The sequence below is a fragment of the Aedes albopictus genome, chromosome 1 (assembly GCF_035046485.1).
Source record: "Aedes albopictus strain Foshan chromosome 1, AalbF5, whole genome shotgun sequence".
NCBI lineage: Eukaryota > Metazoa > Arthropoda > Insecta > Diptera > Culicidae > Aedes > Aedes albopictus.
The window spans coordinates 108,501,371-108,518,616 of record NC_085136.1 but is presented as its reverse complement, the minus strand read 5'-3'; positions in this window follow the sequence as shown (position 1 = coordinate 108,518,616).

Sequence of the window (17,246 nt, the reverse complement as noted above, 5' to 3'; positions counted from 1 at the left end):
CTCTAAATTTAGACGGTGACCATCAACCCAGCAGGAAGGCAACGATGACGACGTGGTCGGTCGGATCTTTTCTTTTGGCTGAGGTTGAGGAGAAGAACAGTGCTGATTTGTGATTCCGCATTTCAACGACGGTGGTGGTGGCGGCGGTGGTTTGCGGCGTTTCACGTGTTCCGCTGTTTGTAGGTCCGGTACGAAGATGACGATACTTACTAGTCGGCTCCATGAAAGTGGCGTTGATGGTGCTGTTTCGGTGATTATCGCATTCGTCGTGTATGCAGATGGATAAATTTCAGGAGGGTTATTTTTGGATTAATGAACAAGTGCGACGAGAAAATTGAGGTGAAAATCGATGATGAAAACCAGCGATTGGTGGATTATTTTGGAAAAAAGTATAGATTAAATGGAAACATGAGTTACATTCTTGTAGCCAAAGTTGTATGCTTGTGGCATAAAATGCATTAACTTTAAACTTTGACTGTAATTTTGAAATTTCATCACCCATCATGGTTCAAAGGAGGTCGGCAATCTGTAATTCTTAAACTTGATTTTTATTCATCTAACGTTGCAAGAATAAACCTGATAAATTTCGCCGGAAAATCATATTCTAGCTTTATCTGCCATGCTAATTTCTTCTTCTTCTTGATGGCTCGACGTTCGTATTGGAACTTGGCCTGTCTCTCTTCAACTTAGTGTTCTTAGAGCACTTCCACAGTTATTAATTGAAGGGTTTCCTTTGCCTGCCATTGCATGAATGTGTACATTGTGTGGCAAGTACAATGATACACTATGTCCACGTCCAGGGAGTCGAGAAAATGTTCTCGACCGGAACGGGAATCGAACCCGCCGTCTCCGGATTGGCGATCCATAGCCTTAACCACTAGGCTGACTGGAGACTCCATGCGAATTTCTTTTCATTGAATCGTAAATCACACAAGCTTCACGCGTGCAATGTGTCAATTGTTTGACGCAACATATCAACTGTAGTCATATCACTCATTCATTTCGGAAGCAAAAGTAACAAATCGCTAAGTTGTCATTCTTAAACACAATGGAAACAGTAGCATAATGGTCTCAATTGCTTTAATTGAGTGCACTTTAGCGCGCCCAGACAAATCCATGAATGCAATCACAATTTAATACTTGGTTACCTTTCGGCGATGTTTCATTCCGGCGGCCATCGCCCGCCGTTGGTTTCGCATATGTAGGTACTGCTGCACAGTGCACATGCATGCAGTCAGCTGCGAATGCAATGATAATGATGATGCTTAGCAAAACCGCAACATACCAACAACAACGTCCAATTGAAATAAAAAAAAAGAAAAACATCATAAACTCTGCGAGCATAAAGGGATATAATGTATTCTCTTCAAAGTTCCACCATGCATAGCCAAACAAAATACCATCCACCCACCGGCACCGCCTCTACAAGATCATTATATTCGCATTAAGGAACGCGCAACTCTCCTCGTATGATACCCGTGCCGTAAGGCCACACCGAATTGTTCGGAAAGTGTTAACAAAGACATCAGTTTTAGTGCTTGAGTCCCGAGATAGGATCAGATTCCACCGTGAAGCAATAGGTATCTATGGTAGGTGAAAATGAAGACGTTATTCTGACTGTTTACGAACCGAAGTGAAATCGATGATGTTTTGACAGACGCGATCACAACACAAGTGATCACAAGTGAAGTAGAACGTTACCAGAGGTCGGCATGATAGAAAGCAGTAGAAGGAAGCATTAATAGCCAAAGACATACGCGCCAACTTGTGGCGTAGTTGGGGGGGGGGGGGCGAGGCCTCTCAAAATCAATCAAATTTGGAAAATTCCGACGCAGTTCACCTAGTTTAGGCATATTTACGTGAAAACTAGTGCATTGAGCTGAAAAAAGTTGAATTTTGTCCAATTTTGGAGAGCTTCGCCCCCCCAACTACGTCACAAGTTGGCGCCTATGGCCAAAGATCAATAAATTCACAACAGGAAAAATAAATAGTATGAAGAAGACATCATTACTGAGGCGAAACAGCATGGAACAAAATGAAATGCAGAAACTCCATTAATCTATTAAACTGTTATTGACGTACCGAGAAAAACTGTGCCTTCTCTCATTTTGTGCAACGACCGAGATGATAACACACTACTTACAGTCCCGAGCCCATGGTGGCGCGAAAGACTGAATTGAAAGATTTTCATCTTGGGCAATTGACCGCCACCGCCTTAGCCTGTGGTCAGGTCAAATTTCTGACCATTTCTTTTATTTCCTTGATGAGGCTGCGCCGTCATGAGTCTTTGGGTCTGCCTCTGCTGATATGTCCTGCTGGGTTCCAATCTAACGCTTGTTTGATGATTTCGTTCCGGCCCCTGCGTAGGGTGTGGCCGACTCACCTCCAGGAGAGCTTCCAACATAGCTCTTGTCCTCATAAGTTCCTACCTCATGCTTCCAAGGGTCAAGCGATAACAAAGACCGCTAGCTAAGAATTGTGTGCTTGTTCAGCCTGGGCACTGTTGTCCTATTGACTTCAGCAAGATTGAGGAGGTACGTCCTGAGCGTCTGTTCACCATGCGCCTCAAACAGCGTATGTTCTGGCATCTAGCGGCTGAGAGTTCGCAGATCATCCTCCACTTGGTCGACCCACCTAGCTCGCTGCGCACCACGTCTTCTTGTACCGGTCGGATGACTCTCGACAACCATTTTAGTCGGGTTGCTATTCGGCATCCTGATGACGTGACCCACCCACCGTAGCCTCCCGATTAAAAAAAAGACACTAAACCGTCTTCAACCAGAGGTTGTACAGACTGACCAAGCTCTAACATATGACAACGGACAAGACATATAACACCCAGTGGCCCAGTGGATAATTTTCCGTTTGACGAAAAGTTTTCCCCGACTGGAGCGGGAATCGAACCCAAACTCCGAGGCTTACGCAACGTCTAGATGACTGACGCCTCTAGCTAACAAAAAATTCGGAAGATTGCCCGCCGGAGGCATAGCAAGAGCTCCTCAAATTAATCACATAAATTGTTAGTAAGTACCTACCGGATCTAAGCGCATCTGAAAGAGAATTAAATTTTCTTTCCAAAAAGTGCTCGTTCGTTTCTCTACTATGCGGCATTCGATACGAAAAAGTAAAAAAAAAGTGCACTTTGCCTATGCTGCGCCATGGCAATTTTTGGCGGAGTCACGTTTTTCGTAGGGTTTTCATTCCTGCCACCAGATGCGTGAGCTTCCGTCAGATTTGCCTATTGTTGCGCATGGTCCCTGTCCGACGCCGCACCTACGGATCAACCACTTTGAAGAGATACCTGATGAGATACTACCTTGTCAGACTGATGCTAGCGAGGTCCACCTCGTAACCGTATTACTACCAAGACAGATCCGGGGTCGTGTTCGATTCTGCCTACCAGCATGTACTTTCCAGCAAGGCATTCACCACCAGTCCGACTTTTGCTGCTTCACGTTTCAGGCGGGTGTACAGCTCTGCCATCGTTCCAAATGTTCTAGCGATAATGTCCATGTCGTCCGCAAAGCACACAAATTGACCGGATTTTGTGAAAATCGTTCCCCGGCTACTGAGCCCGACTCGTCGCATCACACCTTCCAGAGCGATGTTCAGGCCCGGATTAAGGATTGTGGGGGCCCGGGGCCCGAGTGGATGTGGAGGCCCCTTGGAGAGATGACCAAAAATGTTTTTCCTTATTTTCGAACAGTACTTGAGCAAAATGAGAAATAAAGCTAATGTTAGCAACCAAAAAAGAATTTTGTGGGGGCCCCCCCCCTTAGATCCGGCCCTGGTGATGTTGAAGAGTAAGCATGAGAGTCCGTCACCTTGTCGCAGTCCCCGGCGAGATTCGAATGAACTGGATAGTTCACCCGAAACCCTTACGCAGTTTTGCACACCGTCCATCGTTGCTTTAATCAGTCTAGTCAGCTTCCCAGGAAAGCCGTTTTTCGTCCATGATTCTCCATAGCTCTGCGCGGTCGATACTGTCGTATGCCGCTTTAAAGTCGATGAACAGGTGATGCGTTGGGACCTGGTATTCACGGCATTTCTGGAGGATTTGCCGTACGGTAAAGATCTGGTCCGTTGTCGACCGGCCGTCGATGAAGCCAGCCTGATAACTTCCCACTATCAGTAGGTCGGCTCTAGAGGCACCTACTGATAGTGGGAAGTTCCCACTAACTCATTAGTTTTAGGTGACAGACGACGGAAGATGATCTGGGATAGCACTTTGTAGGCAGAATTCAAAATAGTGATCTCCCTGAAGTTCTCACATTCCAAATGGTCGCCTTTCTTGTGAATGGGGCAGATTACCCCTTCCTTCCACTCCTCCGGTAGCTGTTCGGTTTCCCAGATCCTGACTATCAGCCGATGCAGACAGGTGGCCAACTTTTCTAGGCCCAACATGATGAGTTCAGCTGCGATACCATCCTTATCAGCTGCTTTGTTGGTTTTGAGCTGGTGAATGGCATCCTTAAATTCCCTCCGCTGCACTGGCGTCGTCGTTTCTTCCGTTGCCGTGGGCTCCCGTGCCTACGTTCTCCACGCCGTTCAGGTGCTGATCGAAGTGACTGAAATATGGAATTCTAAAGTTGACTAGTTTGTATGGGAAAACGACTTTGGTGATTTTTATTATTCGATACTTATATATGTACGATAAATTGTTGCTGAATTCCGGGAGTACAACTTACAGATTTACCACCTGTTTATAGGTTTTTGGGTAGCTATGGCAGATTATTTTAGATACTGACTAGCTGTCCCCGGCAAACTTTGTCTTGCCTACTGCGTTTTTTGACGTTTCAAGTCCCTCCCTAGCTAAGCGCCCAAGTCCCCGTTCAAAATGTATAAAAACCCAATTTTCAAAAAACTCTCAATTTTTCCATGTTTTTGGCTTCATAAACTTTCCTTGGGTGAAAACTAATAGAACAAAACAAAGTTGACCCAAATCGGACCATCCGTTCGCAAGTTATGCGCGGTCCCACGTATGCCACTGCATAGATTTTCCAACTGAGCGATCGGTATGAGACGTTCCCCCTCGATGGCTTTATTGTCACGGTGTGCCAAAAACCGTTATTAACAAATTAAAATGTCCACCAGTTTGGCACCCGTCATTCGAAAGATATACTATCCTAGTATCTACTCTGAAAATTTGAAAATCTTTCATCGAGGGAAATTGAAGTTTTCGTCATTTAAGCATATTGCGTTATTTCTATAGGATTTTCTTATATGAGTGAATATGCACATATCGTGGTTCTACGGTCATTTATAATTTCAACCCAAATAAAGATTAGTTTTTCAAATACTAACCAACGTGTATGATGTTTAGGCAAAGTTTCTACAAATTTGACAACATTTTTTTAAATTCCTTATTTCGAGATTCCTCTCAAGTCATAGTTATTTAAATAATTTACTCTATTTCCCAAAATTTTACTTATAATCACTATAATCCAATTATTTCCATGCTACTATCAAACCCGTATATGTCATCAGAACAAAAATGTTAGCCTTTTCAGAAATAGGTATTTAATATGCGTGATTTTTGATCCAATTTGCGATAAATTGGAACCATTCTATTGATGGGTTTGAATCACAATGGTATGGGAGCTTAAGACGTTTGTAAAATAAATTTAAAAAGAGTATCTTTCGAGTATCTTCTTGCGAGCTGAATCTGAGCTATTTAACGACTGAAATTTCATCAATGATAAGAAATCCTTGCGTACGTTTATATGCGTACGATTTTATGTATAAATAAGAGATTTTTTATAAAGTCTAATAGATTTATTATGTGTTGTTATTGTGATTTATTATGAGTCATTAAATTGTACTTGAAATGCTATGTAATTGCACGGTTTCTAATGATTGGAAGTTTAAAAGAAGTATTATATTCCGTTTTCTAAACAAAAAGATAACTTTGAATTAGATACGACAAGAAGCACAATAGCTTTGAAGTATAGGAAAATTAATATAAATTGTTCATGCAATTTTCAACCTTAATGTCAAAGGATTATATGTATTGTTCCATATGTATTAGTCTGGGACACGGTTATATGGGAAAAACGGAAAAACTCTCATTCCTGTATACTTTTTGAGTGCCATTTTGCCATCATATCAACTGTGCAAAATTTCAGCTCAATCAAAGAAACTATATTTTAGCTCCCACCTTTTTTAAATGTTCATACTATTTAGTATGAGGAGAATTTACTTCTTCAAAGAAAAATCGCTAGGGGTCTCCTTTTGATCCCTAAAAATGAATGATGTGGTCTCTGAAGAAAACTTCACGAGAACTCAGACCTCCGAAGACCGCAAAGCGATGTAATGTTTGTTAAAAAAATATAAAGCCTTACCCGATCAATAAAATGGCGATATATTATTATTTATTGTTAATCCTTACATGTTAAACGGCGTTGCCATGCTATTCGGTTTTCTTCCGGTTATCTTCTTCCACATGCCTTAGATCGATTTGCGGTGTTCGGAGAATTGATACCTCGTCAAATTTTTTTACAGAAATCATTCATCAATCTAATTTTTAGGGATTAAGGGGCCACCTGTGGCGTTTTTTCTTTGAAAAGGGGATTTTTCCCATAGTAAAATGTATGAAAACTTTAAACGGCTGGCGCTAAAATATAGTTTGTCCGATCGTGCTGAAATTTTGCACAGTTGATATGGGGCCAAAATGGAACTCAAAAAATGTGCAGGCGTGAAATGGATAATATATATTGTTGTTGTTACAATTTTAAACACCTCATGACAGTTGTTTAAGGGTGTGAATATGAGATTATCACCTAATTTTTGTTAAATTGGAGTTGATACCCAATACCGTAAGCTATAACTCCAATCTGATGAAATATTTTTTTTTATTTTTATGAAAAGATCGGTTATCCATGTTAAAGACACATTTTTACTTTTTTATAATAGACTAGAAAATATTTTAAACATGTGGTAGATGTTCTTCCTAACACTTTTTCAAATTATTTTATAAATATCTTAAACTCTTAAGCCAGCGTGACTATCAAACCCATCAATATAATGATATTAAATTTATCGCATATATGCCCAACAATCACGTATATTCAATACAAATTGCTAAAAAAATGTTTTGATGACGTATACGGGGTGGAAACTTGTATTATAGGTAACATATTAGGGAAATATGTTGGGATATCAGAGAGTAAACTATTCAAATAACTGTAACTTGTGATTCCTCTAACAAAATGTTGTCAAATTTGCAGAAACTATGCTTGGATATCATACATGTTGATAAGTACCGTCGATGGGGGTGACAATGGGTCTGAGGGGTGAGATTGGGTCAAAACGGAGAAACATAAAATTTGAAATAGCTCATCAACTATCGTTAATTTATATTGAAAACTTTATATTATTTCAAATAGAAGATATTTTTACACGTCATGATGCAGAATAAGATGTTTAGCAATAATCTTTTTTTTGTTAAATGTGTGGGTAAACTTATAAGATGAAACTACTAGTAAATCACTCTGGTAAAAATTCTCCTTCGTAATGTTTCACACAAGTACCTAACCATAAATTTTCTTATAAGTAATTAGCTGTAGGTATTACCTGGTTGAGGCAATGAAAAAAGCGAGCTGTCAATGCACTTTTTATTTTAAAACTCAATATTTTTGATCCTATGTCTAAATATCAAGAATGGGGTGAGATTGGGTCAAGCAAGTTATCGAGTGCACATAACCTTAACTAAAAATTCAACTTGTTATCCAGTCCCCATTTGACGTTAGAGTGGTGCCATGTTTACCGTATTTTCACTAAAGCACGCTTTCTTTCAAAAATATGTCGAGAAGCGTCAAACGAGTGTGTTAATACGTTTAGTGCCTAAAATCGTTTATAACAATACACCCATGCGTGTGGACAGCTCCTCTAATCAACAGCTAATCTTTAGTGTACTGCAATATCGTAAGCTCACAAAATAGACTTAACATAATATTTGAGCGACCCTCTATCTTGAGATGGAGTGATTTGCTTTAGCAATATAGAGGCCAATGATCATGTACATAAGAGTTTATAACGGAGGGTTTGGTTAAACATTTCTTATGCAGTATATAAAAACTAGCATGTTTTCTTTACAATCAATCTTTCATTCTTTCTTCGCCCCTCCCTCGTTGCAATCTCCCCTCCTCTCATGGAGGTTGAAACTCTTAATGAGGATGATTATGATGGCTAAAAATGGTGATACAGTATACAAACGTTATTTTATCAAGTTTCAACCATTTTTTCGATTGTATTAGCCCTTTTAGGTGGATTAATCATCTTTTAAAATTACCTAAGCTTTTATTCGTCATGATAACATTGTGTTTTAAGTAGGTTTACTATATATGATCAATAAAATTAATTTATATTCTTAGATAGGGGATTTCGAATACTTTGACCCATTCTCACCCCCTCTAAGGGGTGAGATTGGGTCAATTTTCAATCATTTGTAGTTTACTAAGCAATTCATATAACGTGATACTTTCTTGCTAAACTATCATTACTACATAGGAGAGTATACATACCAAATAAAAAGTTATTCCGACTTCAATTGCATTTGTTATTCAACAAACAATCTTTGAGTATCCTTTTTTGACCCATTCTCACCCCCAACGACGGTATTTGAAAAACTAATGTACATATATTTGTAGAAATCAAAAATGGCCGTAGAACCACGATATGTGCATATTTACTCATATATGAAAATTCTATCGAAATACCGGAATATCTTCAAATGACAAAAACTTCAATTTCCCTCGATGAAAGATTTTCAAATTTTCAGAGAAGATACTAGGATAGTATATCTTTCGAATGACGGGTGCCAAATTGGTGGAATTTTTATTTGATAATAACGGTTTTTGGCACACCGTGTTGTGGAACCGATAACGCTACATAATAAGTCTGGCCGCATTAATGCTTGCACTACAACAAAAAATCAAATCACTATGATGATGATAACCCTGGGCAAATCCACACTCCGAAACTTACGCCTAGACGACTGACGCCACTAGCCGCATGGCCAAGAAGCTCAATATGACAAGGAAAAAGTGGACTGGAATGAGACAGGCCAAAGACGAAAACCATAAGTTTTAAAAACCTTAAGATAAATTTATTCCTGTACGGCATGCAATATTTACAATGAATACGTAGCACCGAAATGCCCGAACGAGACTGAAAATAACTCAATTAGAAAACCCTCTTTTCTGACTAAACGAACCGCTAAATTGATGCATCATTACGGCACTATCATCATTGTTATCGTAGAGGAGCAAAGTATCTACCTACAGTACAGCAAAGCCGAATATGTGTTTATTCGGTTATGCGGTTGTTTCCAGAGGTAGGGGAAAGAGGGACATGACGCACTTCTGGGTATCAGTAGGTCATGTAGAGATCATCTCTACATTTGCAATTATGTCGATTTTTTGGGTCGTACAGGGCTATATGCTCTAATCAACTTTTGCTGCCCATTAAATCAACATTATTTCTCAACCAAATTTACAATTAAAAAAAAAGTTCTCGTCGAGGTGTTGGAAAATTGTAAGTGGAAAACGCCTTTTCAGGTAAAACACACGCTGGCATTGTTCCCTTTGGCTTAGAACAAAATACCTGGGTGCTCCATCAAACAATTTACAGCAGCAATTTTCGAGGAAGGAGGCGCAGGGTAGTTTGTAGTTTGACGTCACTTTACTACGGGGCACTGCATTGCACTATGGGCCAGAAATCAAAATTTCGCGACAAAAGTCAAAAAAGTTGTTTTTCTAAGATCAATCAATTTTCATATTTGTATGATTATTTGGGCTATGTTTGATTATATACCGACTGATTTTTTCGATTTGTAACAAAATTGTATCGTTTTTTGTATGGAGAAACTTCTTATAAGCGAAAATTCTCGATTTTAACCAATATTTAGAAAAATGTTATTTTTGGTGAAAAATGTTCCCAACAAGTATAACGCATACATTTCCGAAAAGTAAATATAGTATATTTTGCACATTTGGTGCACAAATTGCGGTGCTTTTAAGTTTAAAAAGAAAATTTTACAATATTTACTCAATTTTCACGGTTTATTTGCCAATGTGTTCCAAAAGTAGAAGTATTCGACCGTATTCGACATGCAACCGGTCTAGGATGCTAGTTTGGACTCTTCTTTTTCGAATGCTTCCGGACTTTTTTGCGGGAGTTTGCGGGAAACTAAGTTAGAGTGATTTTAGTGCTTGCTTTAATTTTACAATATTTCACGCTGGGCTTCAATAATCATCTACTCTTTCCATTACGACGCAATGACTTTATAGCTATATACATAGCAACAAACAACTACCATTCTGGAATATTTTGTTTCAGATATAAATGTGATTATAAGCTTTTAAATCAAGACCACACACTTACTCAATGTGCAAAGTATATCAATCCGTGTGATCAATAAGAATTTAAAATTAATCCAACGTACATACATACTTATGTACAGATGGATACATTATTAATGAAATTAGGGCCAAATCCACAGCTCAAGTGAAATTTCAACTCACGACCCTTATATGCTACACAAGTGCTTTACCGACTTAGCTACCGAGCCAATCAATGACACGGCATTTTGAATATTTCAAGGAAAATCGAATATATTTCTATTTATCGCAAATACATATATCCATCCCACTTGCACATATGTACGAAGAGCGAGCGTAATTTATTTATTGTTCAAATACCGGCTCCGAGTCATTTAGCCGACTGCCATTTGGATGATTGCCGCTTGGCCGAACGCCATTTGGCCGAAAGGGTCATTTGGCTGAACACCATTTGGCTGAATGCCGTTTGGCTGAAGAAGAAACGATCGTGCCACTGTTCTCCACGTCAATATAACTCAAAATAATCGCCTATGATTAAAAGGAGGAAAATTATCTGATAAAATATTGACAGTTTCAACGCCAACTAACCATTGAATTGTAAAACTAGAAAGAATAATCAATGATTGGAGGAAGGAAAAAGGAACAATTAGTGATGATCAAATTGGCAGCTAGAATGTGAAAAGGGGTCTCTGAATTATTTTGAACATAATTCGGCCAAGCGACATTCGGTCAAATGCCGGACATCTGAAACACCTGAGCTGCAATTTTTTTCACCGAAAACTTAGCCCTGTATACATAAATTGAGCTTATTAAAAATCATAAATTCGTGTGGTCAATTGATGTCCCGAAACTTTGCACTTTGAGTAAGTGTGTGGTATTGTTTAAACACCTACAATCACAGTCTTTCCTGAAACGAAATCTTTGTTGCGTATTGTTTCGCAAGCCATAAAGAGATTGCGTCGTAATGGCAAAAATGGATCTTAGTGTTGATGGTTATTGAAGCACAGCGTAAAACATAATTTTGTAAAATTAACGCACGCACTAAAATCACTCTATCCTGGTTCCCCGCAAATTCCCGCAAAAAAGTCCGGTGGCATCCGAAAAAGAAGAGTGTCGACTAGCTTCCTAGACCAGTTGCATGTCGAACACGGTCGAATACTACTACTTTTTGAACAAATTGGCAAATAAACCATAAAATTTGAGTAAATATTGAGAATTTTTTATTTAAACTTAAAAATATCGCAATTTGTGCATCAAATATGAAAAATATACTAAATTTACTAGAAATCTTTATCTTTTTTTTTATGGCTCGACATCCCCACTGGGACTTGGCCTGCCTCGCTTCAACTTAGTGTTCTTTGAGCACTTCTACAGTTATAAATTGAAGGGCTTTCTTTGCCTGCCATTGCATGAATTTGTATATTGTGAAGCAAGTACAATGATACACTATGCCCAGGGAGTCGAGAAATTTTTCCCGACCGGAACCGGGTATCAAACCCGCCGATTCCAGATTGGCGATCCATAGCCCTAACCACTAGGCTAACTGGAGACTCGCTGTTAGGAAATGTAGGCGTTATATTTGTTGGGCACATTGTTCACCACAAATTACATTTTTCTTAATATTGGTTAAAATTGAGAATTTGCGCTTACAAGAAGTTTCTCCATACAAAAAAATATACAATTTTGTTACAAATTAAAAAAAAAAACAGTCGGCATACAATCAAACATAGCCCAAACAATCATACATATATAAAAATAGATTTATCTAAAAAAAAATAACTTTTTTGAATTTTGTCGCGAAATTTTGATTTCTGGCCCATAGTGCATTGTTTTGATTTTGTATGGGATTATGGCGTTTCTTGGCCTTGTTGTTTACAAACTTTTTGTAACAGTGAAAGAGAGCGAGAGAATTTCGTGCTGTGCCCTACTGCGCAATGGCTGAAAATCTGTGTGCTTCAAATTAAGAAATATTTTCTAATGTGAAACATTGTCTTTTTTCACTTTACCAATCTATTCATTCAAATGCAACATTATACATATCATTAAACAGTGTCAACGCGTTGCAGTTTATATTTGATTTAACTATGTTCTTCTACAATTTAAAATAAATAAATGAACGAGCATGAAACACTAAGAGCGTGTAGAAAACCTTGTGAAAATCATTGTGGGATAATAATCCGAACTGCAAGTACCTATACAATGTCGTATCGAAGTTAATACAATTCGACACCAACATTTCAAAAGGGCGTAACTGCTTTTGGAATCATCACCTTCTTTTAAAGCTGTGGATCATGTGTTATGATTTCCATGTTTTTCACGACAAGTACCAGATGGGAAAAACTCTCCTCTTTCCGACAACCACTGTGGTTTGAGTGTAAGGGAGGCAGTACGACCTACAGCTTTGAAAGAAGGTATTACTTCCAAATGCAGTTACGCCCTTTTGAAATGTTGGTGCCGAATTATACCGAATGTTTAATCAATATATTATCATCATCCAGGGCCCCAGTTATAGGGGATTCCGAGGACTCATAAAATTTCACTTGAATAAACAGTTGAAACAAGAAAAAATAGTGCAAGGGATGTTGGCTTTAAAGTTCTTAAAATTCAAAAAATCTTTCAACATAAAATTGCTACGGAAAATAAACAAAGCATCTTCTACACGGATGGTTCTCGTATAGATGGAACGGCGGGATTTGGGGTATATAATGAGAATATCAGCTATTTTTTCGGCATGCAAGAACCATGCACAGTGTTTTCCGCGGAAATTACTGCCATACTATTCACATTAAAGCTAATCCAGAAACTTCCTCCTGCGAAGTACACTATATGTTCTGATAGCCTTAGTGCCTTAAGAGCACTACAGTTAAATCAGATTCGTGGTAGTACGAACCAAACAGTATTACTAATAAAGGAAGTAATCATATCCTTGATCGCTCAAGGATTTGGAATTAAACTTCTTTGGATACCAGCACACAGCAATATATACGGTTATGATCAAGCGGATAATTTAGCAAAGCTTGGGGCTAGGAGAGGAATGGTATTCCAACATGGAACAGAAATCAGAGAATATACATATTTCATACGGGAACATATTACCGAAGATTGGCAACTTTCGTGGGACAGAAGTGACATGGGACGTTGGTGCTACTCTATTATACCTCGAGTATCTAAAAATCCTTGGTTCAAGAACTTGGAAACAGAACTTGGAAATAGAATGTTTATTAAAACGTTCTCAAGAATAATGTCTAATCACTATGGCTTAAAGAGTCATCTGTATCGTATAAACCTAACTGATTCTAATATGTGTGAGTGTGGAGTTTCATATGAAGATTTTGACCACGTGTTATGGTCATGCGAACGGTACGCTGAAAAAAGAGAAAAACTCAAAAACGACTTACGAAACATGGGAAAAAATGAACACCCGACAATAAGAGACATTTTGGGCTGCAAGGACTTCAAAATGCTACAACTAATCCACGTGTTTATCTCGGAAAATAAGATTAGAATTTGATCAACTAAAAATGTAATCCACATTTGCAGAAAATCTGGACAACGCGAATCCCGAAGACAACTGTAGATCCAATCCGGAGAACCTCATTTATGTTTTAGCTTTAAGAAAAAAAATTAAAAAAAATAAAAAAAATTAAAAAAAAACAAAAAAAAATAAAAATAAAAAGATGAAAATTGAAACAAGTCGAATCACGGCTCAGTTATGGTTTTACACCGGGAGAGCCAATAGTTTTAAGTTTGTGTGTATGTTATAGTTGTAATTGTAATTGTTGCTGAATAAAAAAAAAAAAAATTCAAAAAATCCCAAATCTTGTAACCCTTTTTTTTCAATTCGACTAATTGTAAGTTTTGTGCAATTGCTTAAGATAGATGTTTAGCAAAGTTTCTGGATGAAAGTTTTCTAGAGACTCCACAGGGAATTTTAATAAAAACTAAGCTAGAAATTCCTTTGAGAACTCATCATGGATATTTGCTTTAATGTCTTCAACTGCTTCCTTATACAATTTTCACTGGAAAAATCATCATAGAATTTTCATACTCCTAGAATCCAATTTGAAATCATTTAAATTATTTAGTTTTTGTCAAAGCATTTCTCCAATACAAACCAAGTTTTTACAGGTTGAAAATTCATACACATCCCCTAGCCGGCCGTTTTGCGTTAACGTTGTAAATCCTAGCCCGATGCCGACTATAATACCGAGCGCCACTGCATTCTGTATTTCTTGGAGCCACTTGTCGAAGCGCATCAAATCGGTCGCTGCAAGCACATGGGTTGATTCATGAATGGCGCTAAAAACTACACCATGGAACAAAACGCTCAACAAGTAATGAGAGAAAAAAGTATCAAAATCGTGTATGTGCTCTAATCACACCTCCACGAACCACTGCACTGACTGGACAAACAAAAGTGCAATAATCGGAAACAAGCTTTTGCGAAGACAAAAAAAAAACTTGTTAGGTGCAGATGAGAAAAAAACAAGAAACAATCGCCCTCGTACAACTCGAGGAAGGAATTTTTCCGATCGTTCACAAGAAAGCGAAAGCGAGGGGCCCGCAAGTATACGCGTTTGGTGAGCCTCTTGATAGCGGGTTGCAATTCATGAAAGAGTTTATTGCCGCCATTTGGTTCGCATGGATAAAGTGGCGAAGCGATAAATTTTGATGGTCTTTGGTGATGCCTCAAATATGGTTTGTTTACTTGTTTGATTATAAAAACTGATTTAGTGTGAAGAGATTCATCCATGATATTTACAGATATTTACACATTTCAGTGAGTACTAGAGCGCGAAAATGCATAGTAGTCTTCAGCAGTTTCAACTGTCTTCACGTCGTAGACTCTTTTTTAAATTTTATTATCTTCGTGCGGGCTGTAGGGAACGTCCATAAATTACGTCACGCAAAAAATGATCATTTTCAACCCCCCCTCCCCCCTATGTCACACTTTTTGTATGGAACCTCTGAAAGTTTTGTATGGGTCGTCACACTATGTTGAACCCCCCCCCTCCCCCTTAAAGCGTGACGTAATTTATGGACGCTACCAAAACGGTGAATCGATAAGGAGAGCGACAACATAGCTCTGGTCCTCACAAGCCTCTACCTCATGCTTCCACTGGTCAATCAATAACAAAGACCGCCAGCTAAGAGTTGTGTGCTTAGCTGGTAGTGCAGCCTGGGCACTACTGTCGTCCTTCTGACTTCAGCTAGATTGAGGAGGTACGTCCCAAGAGTTAATTCTAAAAGGAGGTGCGGCCTAAACAGCGTCTTTTATGGCATCCCCGCCACGGTAGATAAGGGACCTTATGTGAACAACCTACTGTTTTCGAAACCCAAAAACCGTTACAGAAACCGAAAATGAAAGATTACGAACTGATTTACCGGCAACAATTTTTAGCGCAAAACAACGAACAAGAATTGAAACTTGGAATGTACTAACCCCAGTCCAACATGATAAATCTGCACAACTAGGCAATAAGGCATGCCGTATGAAGCTTGAGATCCTAGCACTGAGCGCGGTCCGTTGGCCGAACATGGGAGAGCACCACGTATATGACCTCCCTATTCCCACCCAATAGGATTGTTTGCAGCCAACATCAATTGGGTTTCCCCATTGACAATGCATTTGAGTTCCCTAAACATTGGTACAAGATGCGGGAATCGAAAACGTGACGTCATCGCACCCGGTGGAGAGCACAGATTGCCGTCCGGCAAATTCTGTTATACTCTGGTCTACGAGGCGAACGCGCTCCTCGTCACCGTGGAGTTGGTTTCTTGCTCAGCGCACACGTCCACGCTGCGCTCATAAAGTGAGAACCTATTAATAAGAGGATAATTGTGGCCAGATTCAGAACGAGGGCAAGAAACCTTACCATAATCCAATGTTACGCGAGAAACCGACACTGCCGAAATGCAAGACAAAGAGTGCTTTTACAGCCAACTGAATGCTGACGTGGACACGATTCCAAAAGGTGATATCAAGATCCTCATGGGCGACTTCAACGCGAAGGTTGGTTCCGACAACTCGGACTATGAGCACTAGCGTGGTTCAAAAAATCGTTTATGCTCCACACCGCTTATTCGATTCCTAACCTGATTATATGCCTTCTCCCAAAATTTGAGCTCAATTGGTTTAAAATTGAGACTGCACAAGCCCTTCAAAGTTTGTATGGGAATTACTATGGGAAAACGAAGTTTTTCATTCAATCGACCATAGCATTTCCCCAAGTGCACTAGAGGGTTAGTTGACCCTTGGTACTCCTAGGCTACTCTATCAGCTACAACTTTGCCGAAGACCGCATTCAAATCGGACGCCTCAATAATTAGTTACCGATTTTTATCCAGAATTGAAATCTTCACTCATGATGTTTAAACTATTCGGTGGGCATCACTGCATTTTGCAGTGAAACATAGTACACTGAGAAAAATATCATAGTATGTACAACGATGTCATCATTTTTATTTTTACCATGCCGAAAAATAGTCGAATTTGCTATTTATTCGGTTGAGTGTACCAAAAAATAGCAGATTTTACCATGGTTTGATATTGAGCAAAATAGTTACCTACACAATATAAATTAGTCAGATTAAAAAGTCGTTTTTTGTTTATTTTTATTATACCTATGGTTTCTCGAACTACGTTTGTAGTCAAAGTAAACATAAGCATTGTCAACAATTTCACCGACTCCAGTTTTTATCAGCGTCTTTTATAAATATCAACTTCAATCTTTTGAAAGTTCTAGAATTTTCGGTAAGATTTGTCCGAGCATTGTTTCCACATAAAATATCGAATGGACATCCCGAATACATAACATTGTTTTCTCCGTAGTAAGTCTTGCGCGTGATAGTTGGAACCGAAGAGCCTGAAGTTGGCTTGATAGTGGCCAACTTAGTGTTTGTTGT